This window comes from Mustela lutreola, chromosome X (assembly GCF_030435805.1).
Source record: "Mustela lutreola isolate mMusLut2 chromosome X, mMusLut2.pri, whole genome shotgun sequence".
Taxonomy (NCBI): Eukaryota; Metazoa; Chordata; class Mammalia; order Carnivora; family Mustelidae; genus Mustela; species Mustela lutreola.
Genome location: NC_081308.1, coordinates 35,539,011 through 35,551,660, shown reverse-complemented (window position 1 = coordinate 35,551,660; position 12,650 = coordinate 35,539,011).

The following is a 12,650-nucleotide window of genomic DNA, read 5'->3' as shown; positions in this document are numbered from 1 at the left end:
TTGGTGGGGAGTCTGCTTCTCCCCTTCCCACTCCTCCTGCTTGCGTTTCCTCTCTGTCTGTCTCTCTGTGTGTCAGATAAATAAATAAAATGTTTAAAAACCAAAACAAAAAAAAAACAAAAAAAAACCTGTGTTCCAGCCTCATCTGGCCCGCACTCACAGCCCTGCCCTACCCCTTGCAGGCCCCAGAACACGAACCACACCTTCCCACCTCAGGGCCTTTGCACCTGGCTACTTAACCAGAACAGCAATGCTGACTTGTCCTCTTTGGCCCAGCTGGAGCACTGAGCCCCTCCACTACCTCTCAGCAGGATGTGAGCTCCTTCCCAGGCACTGTCTTCCCTCTCCAGGCCTGCTTGGCTCTTGGCCTTGTGGGATGGTTATTTGGGTTTCCCTGAATGTGAACTCCCTTAGAATGAACTCAGAAGCCCAAGGTCAAGGTCTGGAAGGAGAGTTTCCAGTAAGGAGAAACAGCTGGGTCCTGAGCCTTAGCAGCTGGATCTCCTTGCCTCTTCCCTTTCCACAGCCTTCGGGATCCTCTTTAAAACCTTGAGGGGCACCTGGGTGGCTCAGTCATTAAGCGTCTGCCTTCAGCTCAGGTCATGATCCCGGGGTCCTGAGATCAGGCCCCACATCGGGCTCCCTCTCCCTCTGCCCGCTTGTTCTCTCTCTCTCTTTCAAATAAATAATAAATAAAAATCTTTTAACAAACATACTAACATGATATCACTGAACCTGCAGGTGACTGTTGTCCCCAACTACCATCTCTGGCTTTGGGCTTTGAGTTTTTCCGGATGAGGCCCCAGACATTGAGGAGCACAAATGTGCTCCATCCCCTACTGTGTTCTGTCTCAGTTCCCAACTCACCAGGTCTGTGAGCGTAATAAGACTGTTGTTAGACGTCACCAAATTTTGGAGCAATTTGTCGCATAGCGATGGTCACTAAAACAACACCACAAAAAGGTGGATGAAAGCCTAGGTCAGCTCGTGGGTTCCCCCGTCCCCAACATGAATAAACCGCCACCATTGTATCTCAGCTCTGACACCAAGGAAACTCTGCACCCCCCCTTATACTACCACCCCCACTTACCACTGAGAACTGAAACCATATCATTCCCCCTTCCTGTGACTCTTGCCCCCAATACGAACTCCCTTGCATCATCACTGCCCACATGGAATAAGGCTGGCCTCTAAAACTAATAGGGCATGGTGGAAATAATGAAGTGAGATTTCCCAGGGTAGGTCAGAAAAGACACCATGGATTCTGCCTGGTTCTCTTTCGAATTATTCCCTCATGGGCAGCTACCCTGCCATGAGGCCACTATATGCTCCTAGCAATAGCTAACACCATGTCACCAACCATGTGAGTGAGCCTTTGGAAGTAGGTCTTCTAGCCCCACTCGAGCTTTCGGATGACAGCTGGTAACCTTGGCCAACACCCCAGCTGCAGCCTCATAAGAGACCCCAAGACAGGACCATTCAGCTCAGCCACTCCCAAATTCCTGACCCTCAGCAATTGTGAAATAATAAATGTTTGTTGTTTAAAGTCACTATGTTCGGGGGTTCATTTGTTATTCCCCGTCCCTATGTTAAACAATACTGGGACCCGGCATACTTCCCTGTCCCTGTGTTCGCATAACGCTGAGAACAAGCAAAAATGACTTAGCTATTTTTCCCTAAGAAATCCTTGCTCCTGGGAGAAAAGACTGAGCCAACTAAAACAGCTTGTTATCAAGAGCAATCGTGGGCCCATCAAAACTCACCACGAGATTCTCGCCTTGCGTACTATCCAAAACTATTGTCACCAAGTCTCCCTAACCCCAGTTCCTTGCCTTGGAGACCCAACTTCAAAATCACCCAGTCCAGCAACAACAACAAAAAAATCACCCAGCACCGAGTCTCGTCTCTATAATGCTATAAATACCCTTCCCCACATCTCTGCTTGGAGACATTACCAACATTCTGTCAAGGGATACCATTCCTTCCTGAAATAGGTCTAATACACTTAGCTTTGCTTGACTGACAGACTTTTCTGATGGTCTTTTTAGGCAGTTGACAATACGGTACACTGCCAGACTAGGGCATCCACGCTTGGATTTTTTGGTCATCTATCCCTGCGCTTCCAATCTGGTGGCCACTGACCACATGTGGCTTTTTAAATTATATAAACTGAAGTAAAAATTTAAAATTTACTTCCTCAGTCACACCAGTCCCATCACAAGTGCTCAATAGCCACACGGACAGCACAGATACAGAATTTTTCTATCCTCACATGACGTCTCAGGCTACCCCTGAGAAAACTCACAGAAGCAGATGAGTTGGGGGGGGTTGGCAGCAAACTGGGGGCGGGCTGCCTCCCAAAGGCAAGCAGACCATCAAGCTTGCTCCTCATGGGCCCGACTAATGCCCATGTTGGCCACGGGCACGATTCTACCGGGCAGGCCCTGTGCGCCGCAGGAAGTCACCAAGTTTTAGACCCACAGTACACACAGGCCCACAGATCCCTGGGTCTGTGCATGATGTCTGCGGAGTAGCCCTGGCTCAGCTGGCAAGGAAAAGAGACCATTGCCAATCAACACACAGCCTCCCTCATCAACTCCCCGGCCCGCGGTGGGCCTTGTTTACTTGCTTCAGGTCTGACAGCGCCCTGCAGGTCTTCAGAACCTCCTAGCCAAGTCCCCCGCATCCTGGTGACCCCCGCGCCCCCCTCCACGCCCAGGTCAGGGACCCGAGGAGAATTCGAGGAGAAACAATGGCCTCAGATACAGCCCTTCCAGAACAAACACTGAGGCCAAAGGGCAATTTGGAGATGACTCAAATCCACAGACTTATTTTACCTTTTCTTTTTTTGGCTTTGAGAATTTTGATTTCTTCCATGGTAACTCTTCCTGGCTGGGGAACATCACTTAAAATAATTCTGTCTTTGAAACTGTGGGAAAAAGTCACCTCCAACCAGGTCCTCACCATGCAAATCAAGGACATTTCAAACTGCTGGCAATCTGCTCGGGGACTTCAAAGGTGTCCAGGTCCAATTACACTTCATGTGGGGTGTGAATTGAGGAGTCTGGGGGAGGTGGCCCCGGGTGGAACGTGTCAGGGTTGATACTGTGGTAATGAACCCAGGCCTTTGTTCCTGGGAGCCCAGCTGCTGACAAGTGGGCTGTTTCCTGAAGGGCGGAGACGTGCGGCATCCCCTACCAGGTGCAGGAAGCAGGGGTAGAGACGGGCTGTCATGAAAAAAAAAATCGTTGGTTGGGGGGCTTTTGTTTTCCTTCACTTTAAAAAAAATCAAACATTTATGGCAATTTTAAGAGGTGGGAGCTACAGCCAGGGTCAACATCTCAATCTTGTCCTGTCTAGAAATAGCCTCGCTAGGGGGTCTCACATGATTTGATTGAACTGGGGTCTAGGAAGGGACTCGAGTCTAACTTAGGGCTTTGGTACCACATCGATTTCTGCGGCAGAGTATGTTTGGATGGGTGTTGGGGAGAGCCTAAAAGGAAACGAGATCCTTAGCATTCATTCCCAAACGCTTAATTTTTTTTTTTTTTTCTTATTTTGGTTTTGCTAGCTAGTTAAAATAGAACTGACTGGCTGTTACTAGTTTTGGAAACTCAAGCCTCTGTGGGCAAAGTTGATGGCTTAAGGGCATTGAAATATGCTTTGCTCAAGTTCTTCTAGCCCAAAAATCCCCTCGAAAAGACACAGTATATTCAGAAATCTCAGCCAAGACTGCTGGGTAGATTCCTAGCGGGATGTGTGATGGCAATAAATCTGGGGTAAGTGGGAGAAATGAGATCAAAAGCTGGTCTCTCCCACTTGCTAGGACACTTATGCAATTCATTATTTCATGTCCTTGCTTCTTGTTTTTCAAATGCAGATACCCTGAGAAAGGTAACACATCCAGTCACTAACACCTTAGTGCAAACGTATTCATCAGAAACATTTCAGGGGCGCCTGGGCGGCTCAGTCGGTTGAGCATCCGACTCTTGGTTTTGACTCAGGTCGCCATCCCGAGGTCCTGGGATTGAGCCCCATGTTGGGGCTCTGAGCTCAGTGGGAAGTCTGCTTGAGAATTCTCTCTGCCTCTTCCACTGCCCCTACCCCCTGCACTTAAGCACGCTCTCTCTCAAATAAATAAATTAATTTAAAAAAAAAAAAAAAGAATCATTTGGAATAGCAGAAGAATCTGGGTAAGGCTGTCTGGGAATAGGGACTAAGAAATACAGAGGCTGGAGGCACAGCCCAGAGATAGGCTTTCCCAGGGTGGAACCCTAACAGCAATATTAGTTTTCGAAGCTCTCCAGATGATGGCCAAGTTGAGAACCTCCGGGACAAAAGATCCAGACGGAAGAGGGGTGAGGACAGAGAGGGAGGGAGTGGACAACACGGAACAAAAAAACATAGTCCATCTAATGGAAGACCTGGGCTGGCGTCCCAGCACCTCCCTTGCTCCCTGTGTGATCCTGGGAGCTTCTTAGACCCTCTGAGTTTCATTTCCTTCATCTGTTACATGGGGATAATAAGCTTAATGAATCAGTGGCTCTCACACTTGGACCCGTAAGGACATCAGAATCAGCTGGAAGGCTTACTAAACTACAGATTTCCGCCGGGCCCCACCCCACCCACAAAGATTTGGACACAGTAGGTCCTGCGTGAGCCCTGCAAATTCGCATTTCTTTCTTTTTTTTTTTTTCATTCTTTTCATTTTCTTTCTTTCGTTTTCTTTTTTTCTTTCTTTTCTTTTTTTTTTTTTTAAGATATATTTATTTGAGAGAGAGCACGCACATAAGGGGAGGGGCAGAGAGTCCACCAAGCTGACTCCACACTGAGTGCTGGGCCCGATTCGGGACTCAATCTCACAACCATCATGTTCTGAACCGAAATCAAGAGTTAGACGCTCAACTGACTACACCACCCAGGCACCCCAAGAATTCAGATTTCATTTTTAAAAAAGATTTTATTTATTTATTTCAGAGAGAGAGAGAGAGGGAGCACAATACAGGGGAAGGAGGGTCAGAGGGAGAAGCAGACTCCCTGTCAAGCAGGGAACCTGATGTGGGTCTCAATCTCAGGACTCCAGGATCATGATCTGAGCTGAAGGCAGTTGCTTAACCTACTGAGCCACCCAGGTGCCCCAGATTCACATTTCTAATAAGTTCCCAGGAGATACTGATGCTGCTGGTGCCAGCCCATGCTTTGAGATCCACTGATCTGGTGGGCAGCTGAGCTGGCTATTACTAGTTTACAAATTTAATCCATGACAGGCTTGAAACCACAGGTAACACCCCATTCTCTCTTGAAAGGGCTCAGGAGCCACATAGGAGTTGAATTGCATACAAATATTCACCATGTTTTCGCATTTCGCTAAGATACAGCCCATATCCAAACTGGAGGCCTGAAGCCACCAGAGGTCCATCATGGAGAAGACGGCTCTGGAAGAACTGTGCAAAAGGCCACAGAGAGGCCACATTTTAAGTTATACCCCTTCCCACCAGAAAACAACAACAACAAAAAAAAACCACCCCCAAACCAAAACCAAAACCAAAACCCAAAAAGCCAAAACAAAAATAACCATCCTTGCCATATGTCATCCCAAAGAGGCCTGGCCTGGTCTTTCTGGAGCCTGCTGGCTGGGACACTGTCACCAAAAGCAGGTATAACTGATTCAGGCTACTGTGCTCCCTGAGGGAACGAGCTTCCTCCCTTTCTGGAGCACAAGCCACACTGTGAAACCACAGTGTGTGTGGGCAGGGGGGCACAGTTTCTTCTTTAAAATGCACAAGGGCTTTCAGAGTCTGGAAGAGGGACTGGGGGGCTCCTATCTTAGCTGACTCTCAGAGCAGGGCTGGCCAAGGTCAGGCTTTAAAGTCGGGAAGATCATCACCTTCCATTCCAGCTACCCATCTCTCCTGCCCTTCTCACCCCAGAGCCCAGCCTCCTTTTGTTTCCAGCCTGGGCACACTGCCTGTCTCTGCCCCAGACTTTCCCTACTTCCTCCTCTCGGAAGGGGGCCAATTCAAACTTCCAAGGTGTCCTCAGGAAGGTAAAGGAACCTAGTCTTCACATATTTGGGGGTGGCAGGTGGAGGCATGCTCCATGAATCTTGGCATTTCCTGGGGGGAGGGGTCTCCCAAGTGATGGACTCTGACTCAGAGAACCACAGGGGAGGCTACAAGCTCTGGAGGTGTCTCCAGGATCAAAATAAAAGCCAGAGCATGTCAGGTCAGAGCCAGGAGGAGACCTTCCATCAAGAGAAGGGAAATTGAACCAAGAAATGCAAACTCTGTCCGTATGGGTTGCACCTTTCTCTTGACATCGCTGCTCACCCGCGAGCCACCAGTCACTGATTAACTAGGCATGATGAGCCTGAGATACATACCAGATACACCAGGGCCTCAGATGGGTGGATGGCAAAATGGATGCATGGAAGGGTGGATGAATGGATGGAAAGACGGAGGGATGGATGGAAAGAAAGATGGACAATGGATGGATGGATGGATGGATGGATGAGTGGGTGGCTGGATGGATAGACGGTGGGTGGACTGGCTTTCACATCTTACCGATGTACTTCTCCTGTAGATATCATAACACCCAGACCAGCAGCTCTCAAGCCTTTAGTTCTTGGGACCTCTTATTTATTATTGAGGACTCTAAAAAGCTTTTATTTATATTAACCATATCTATCAACATTTCCCATATTAACCATGAAAACCAAGACGTTTAAACTATTTATTAATTCATATAAAAATAGCAATAATGAACTTATTATGGGTGGTCAGCAGCCTCTATGAAGGTGCCAAATACCCCCCACCCCCACCCCACGTCTGTCCTCCATGCCCAGGGACAATCTCCTCCCCTTGAATGTGATCACTTCCAAAATCAGACTGTGGCGTCTGTCCTGGGTACTCACTCTCCCTCTGTCTGGGGGAAGCCAGCTGCCATGTCACAGGGCAGCCTGGTGGAGAGGCCCCCATGGCCAGGAACTGAGGCCTGCCAACAGTCACATAGGCAAGCTTGAAGGTGGCTGGCTCTCTCCCCTCCCCGGGTGAGCTTCAATCTGCCGGCAGCCCCGGACCACAGCTCCATTGCAGACCCTGAACCAGAAACCCCCCAGCGGAGCCAGCTGCTCCCCGATTCCAGATCTGCAGAAACCGAGAAATAATAAACGTTTGCTGTTTTCAGCCCCTAAGTGTTGGGGCGATCTGTTTTACGGCAAGAGGTAACTACTACACACATGAACATCGATAGCACCACTGAACAAAAAAACAACTCTCTTCTGAAACAGAAGAAAATTTACAGAGAAAAGGGGCATCCTTTTACATTTTTGCAAGCCTCTTTAGTATCTGGCTTAATAGAAGACAGCTGCTTTCTCATAGCTGCCTTGCATTTAATCTGCTAGGATACGTTGCTCTTGGTTGCGGTGGAGGAAGAAAATCCAGCCTCGTGGAGTTTTGCGGTTAAAAAAGACAATTACAAGGGTCTTCGGAGCGGCAGGGATCCTTGGAACAAACTTTGGGAATTGCTGACCTCGGCACTCATGGATTCGAAGGATTCTAACTCTAGGGCCCTCGCCCCCAACCTTGGTTTCCTGCTTAGGACACGTGCCCATTTCTCCTGGCGCTAGGGTGACCGTGGTACCACCCGGGCGGTCTTGTCACCTGCCAGAAGGGGTAAGGCTGTCCTCTGAGGCCTCACAGTAGATGACCCTGATGAACAAACGCCCCGTCTTGACTGTGTCATGCCCAAGATGTCACACAGAAGGGAAAGGATGCCCCACCTCTGAGAGCTGAGCTTAAGCCTGAGGCATCTGGGACAGGGGACGGAGGAGGGGCCAGTTCCACCCAGTGAGGGCTTCTGGAGCCTGGCTTGCTGGATTCTCTCCTGAGGCACACACTCCCTGGCCCAGCCCCCACACCCTCCCCAGTTTAAGTCCTGTTTTCAGCGGGAGCCGGTCTAATTTTCGCTGCCTAGTTGGTCAGAGAAATGCACGCAGCTGTAGCAAAGAATAAAAATAGCCTCCTCCGTGACCAGTTTCTTCCCACTTCCCTTTCTCTCTCTCCATACGCGCTTCTCTCTGTGTCCCCACCTTCTGTGGAGGCAGGAAGGTCCCTGGAAGGTGTGAGCATCCCTGAGATATGCCAGGTGCCTGAGTTTCCTTTCCAAGCAGCACGTGCTCTTGGTTCTGTTTCGCTGTGGCCCCTGCAGGTTGGCGCAGGCTTCCCAAGGGATAGGGCGCACGGACGGTCAGATGGGTCCCTGCCTGCTCAGAGTTGCTGCACCTTGCTGGACCGCAGACATCGGCGTAGGACGCACCCGCCGGCAGCAATTTAATCTGAGGTGCCTGGTGTTTTCTGGAGCCAGCCGAAGGCTGCCTGGCAACATTCTGGATCTTCCGGCACCTGAGAGGTTAAACAAGGAACCTTGAGCAGGAAAAAAAAACCGACCGGTGCTATGCGCGGAGGCTCCAGGCGGTGTCCCCAGCGGCCCGGGCTTCCTCTGCGCGGGGAGACAGCATGTCCCAGAGGCGTCTGCAGCTGAAGACGGAATCCGAAAGTGGGCACCGGGTTTTCCAGTTGAGAAGTAGGAGCAGAGACTCAAATCTGCAGCAGTTCAACTCTCCAATTCCGAGGGCTCGCCCGCCCTAGGCGAGGGAGCATTTGTAAAACCATCGACACCCCTTGCCGCTGGCAAGAGTAAGGAATAAGGCATGGACATCCCCAGCCTCTTCCCCGATCCCGCAGGACCGAAAGGGGACAGAGAACAGGCCCCTCTCTCCCCTCAGGGGCAGCTTCTGGGGGTACGAGCCCGTTGGCCTCTCTGTGCTGCGGTTGGGAAACAGAGAAAACCACTCCAGCGAGGCCGGGTGAACTTGTCCAAACCACACAAAAGTTCAAACCGCACAAACGTTGGCTGCCACGGGGTTTGGAGCACAGGGCTGGCTTTATCTGTCCCCCGAGGGCTTCGCCCTGCCTCACAATTGATTAGGGCTCCTGAAAGCCACTGAAAGAGTTTATCTTGTGGAGTCAGCCTCAAGCCCCCTGATGAGCTGGAGCAGGGCCTGGCTTGTTCTGGCAGCCAAGCCCAGCCTAGCTTCCACCGAGCCCCATAGCCACCAGGGCCACCTGCCTGGACACCGCTGCCATGGTGTTCACTGAACTAAGAGTAGGGGGCTCTACAAGCACCCCCCCCCTTACTTTTGTGCCCTTTTCCCTAGTTCTGTCTCCCTCTCCTCCCTCAGGACCCAGCGCCCTTATGCCCGGGTTGCCCCGTCTCCCCAACCTCAGCCTTCGGGCCCCCTGTATTTTGAACTTCTTCCCAAGCAACCCCCAAAGAATTTATATTCTGTCAGTTCTTTTCTCTGGAAACTCTTACACTAATGGGGCTAAGGTCATGGCCATAAGAATGTTATTCAGCACAGAAAGGGAGATCCTTCAAAGCTGCCTAGAGGTGAGGGGGCCGTTTTGTAAATATAAAAGGTTGAACTGGGAAGGGGTAAGGAATTAAAGTGGGCTTTAACACAAACCAATGGAGTTGATCGGGGAGCCCAGGCGCCTGCCTGTAGGGGTGAATCCCGGGGTAGCTGACCTTGCAGGCTCACACCAGAAAGCCTGCTGCCTTTCCCAGCTGCCCTTGGGGCCAGTCACTGCTCTAACGGGGGACAGAGAGGCACAGTTCCCCCTGAATACATAAGAGAATGCTTGCAGCCTCCAAAAACAGGCAAGCCACCCAAATTACCAGAATTCTTTCAGCTGGCTTCTGTCCCAGCCGTTCCAGGTAGAAGAGCCCACTGGGAGCATATAAACTTATGTGGCTGGTCACAAGATTGCCTAGCCATCGAGTCTCCCCCGACAAAAGGGATACCCTTCCCTGAAAAACACCTAACGTACCTAACAAGCTTCACAGTTTACGAAGCCGTAGCCTCCACCAACTCAGCTCATTCCAACAACGACGTGAGCAATGGGGTGTTACCTCTGCAGCAGTTAGGACTTGGTTGCCGGAAACAGAAAACCTCTCCAGCTATTTTAAGCAAGAAGAGATTTAATACAGGAAATTAGGTGCTTACAAAATCCCCGGCAGGGCCAGAGGAGCGGGCTCTAGACTCCCATAACACCACTGAGCTGTGCTACCAAGATTGCTGCCGTGCCTGCCGCCACTGCTGCTGCCATCCGGAAGGTGGGGAGGTAGGGGGCCACCTGCACAGATGATCCCGGGGTCAGGAGGCCCCTGCTACCACCACCACAACATCTCTTAATACCTTCAAAGCCAGGGACCAACAAACACTAGAACGTTGTCCCACAGTGTGCACGCACACACACACGCACACATGAGGGCACACGTCACAGTGCCTCTGGCAGCACCGGCCAGAGAAGCAAGCAAATAGCTTCCGTCTCGCTGCTGCCTTGCTAACCCTACACAAGTGAATCTAACTGGTGACTTTGTTTTAAAAGATTTACATATTTATTTGAGGGGAGGGAGCAGAGGGAGCGAAGGAGAGAATTTCAAGCAGATTCAGCATTGAGCAGGGAACTGATGCGGGGCTCGATCTCACGAGCCTGAGCTCAGGACCTGAGCCAAAATCAAGAGTTGGATGCTCAACCTACTGCGCCACCCAGGTACCCCAGGGAAATTTAATTCTCATCCACAGCTTCAGCTGCCGGGGTGTCTATGAAGGGCAGTCTAGAGCCTTCCAGTCTCCGTAGGACATGAAGGCATCACGGGACCAGGTTGGAATGGAGGCTGGGTGCTTAGCACCTCGTCTCCACTTTGCCGATAGGGAACAAAGGTTAAGGAACGGGGGGGCAAGATCACATGGCCATTAACCCCCATCTCTCTGACTCCAAAACCCACACTGTCATCTGTTACATGGAACCGACGGCCCCCTTCCGTCTGGGGCTTTGGCAGTCCTGGGGCATCTCTCTGCTGGGGAGCCCAGATGACAGCAGAAGCTCCCGCATACCTTCTGCATGGTCAAGGCTGGACAGCAGGCAGTGAATTGGAGCAGAGGCCCCAAGGCAGAGAACAGCTTGTCTAAGGTCAACAGGCAGAGGGGACTGAGGATCGAACCCGTGGTTCCTGAGCACACGTGGTGTAACATGTTCCTATCCTTACACACACACACACACACACACACACACACACACACACACTTCCATCACTATCTGAAAGATGGGAAGATAGGAGAGAAACTCAGCTATCCCTCGAGGCATGCAATTCCCTACATTTTTCCAGGTAAGGTAGGGACATAGCTGACCCGTGTCCAGTCCCCACAACCCTGTTTGAGAAATTCTCCATCCTCCTAGTCGCCTCTCCCCAGAAAAGCTAAAAATGCCAGAGAATCACCTTCCCAGCTGCTGTTGCGCTTAGTGCAGGCTGACTTATACTCCACCAATCATATGCCCCCGTCAAAGACCCGGAGGCAGGAGCCCATGATGCAGGGAGGCGGGGAGCCCCGAGGTCCATTCTGGTGGAGGGTGGCAGTCACCAAGACAATGACATTCCATTTCTGGGATGGTAGGGACCATATCCACGGGCACAGGTGGCAGTGTAAGCCGGGACGTCCTGGACTTGGCAGGGGTGTTGTTCTGGATTGGCCTGACCTTGGCCATGGTCCTGACCGCCACGCAGTCTCCTTTGTTTGGCCTGCTTTCCAAATCCAGCTCTCCAGCCCTCCTGATTATTTTGTGAACTCCCTAAGTTCCTTTTGATAAAGTCCTTTTCTGCTTAAATAAACCAGAATTACTTCCTGTTGCTCGGAGCCAAGAGCCCAGGCTCAGTTGCCAGATTTTGCCTGGCTTCTCTCCGCAAGACCACACAGGACACCACCAATGCCTAGATACCTCGTGTATCCCACCCAGTCCGCTCCCTGGGAGCTCCAGCTCCCAAGACCTCGGCATGCTGCCCTCACATCAGGAGAACTGGCCTGGCCCGACAGAGGGTCCTGTATCCCTCCCCGGCAGCTGCGGGATGACATTCCTGGGCTCCATTTCAGACCCTCTCCCATCAAAGGCTTACTATTGACTGTGACCTTTCCTTGGGCACAAGTCAGAGGCCTCCCACACACCCCACACACACATACCTCCCCAAGGTCACCAATTCAGCATCCAGAGAACATTTTCTCTTTTTTTCCAGAGGCTTTGCTTTTTGTTTGCCTTTGCTCTGAGCTGAGGCAGAACAGCTGTGGGCCCCACTCAGCATTCGAAAATGAAGGCTGAGACACAGAGGCTCTTGCAAGAGTACTGGCTGGAGGTGAGAGCCCAGGTTCAAGGCCTCGGCTCTGCCATCGTTTCATGATAGGGCATTGAACAGATGGCTTACCCCCCGGGGCCTTAAGAAGAGTGGCGGGGGAGGGTCCGACCATAGGACGGCGGAGTGATGCTCCCTGCCAACATAGGACCTGACCGTGACCAGGGAAGGACCGAGAGAGGGACGTTCCCTACCTAACGTGCAGGGTGGAGGGCTCAGAGCCTCAGCAGGATTGACCGAGCCTTGGTCGGTCAGAGGCTGGCGAGAACAGGAAGGGGCTGGGTTCCCATAGTCATCAAGGTGGGACCAGCTCAAAGCAGCCTCCGGCTAATGGCGACAGAGGTCAGGAGAGGGAACCTAATCTAGGCAGTGGCCCAGCAAGTGAGCAGTCTTCAAATCTGCTG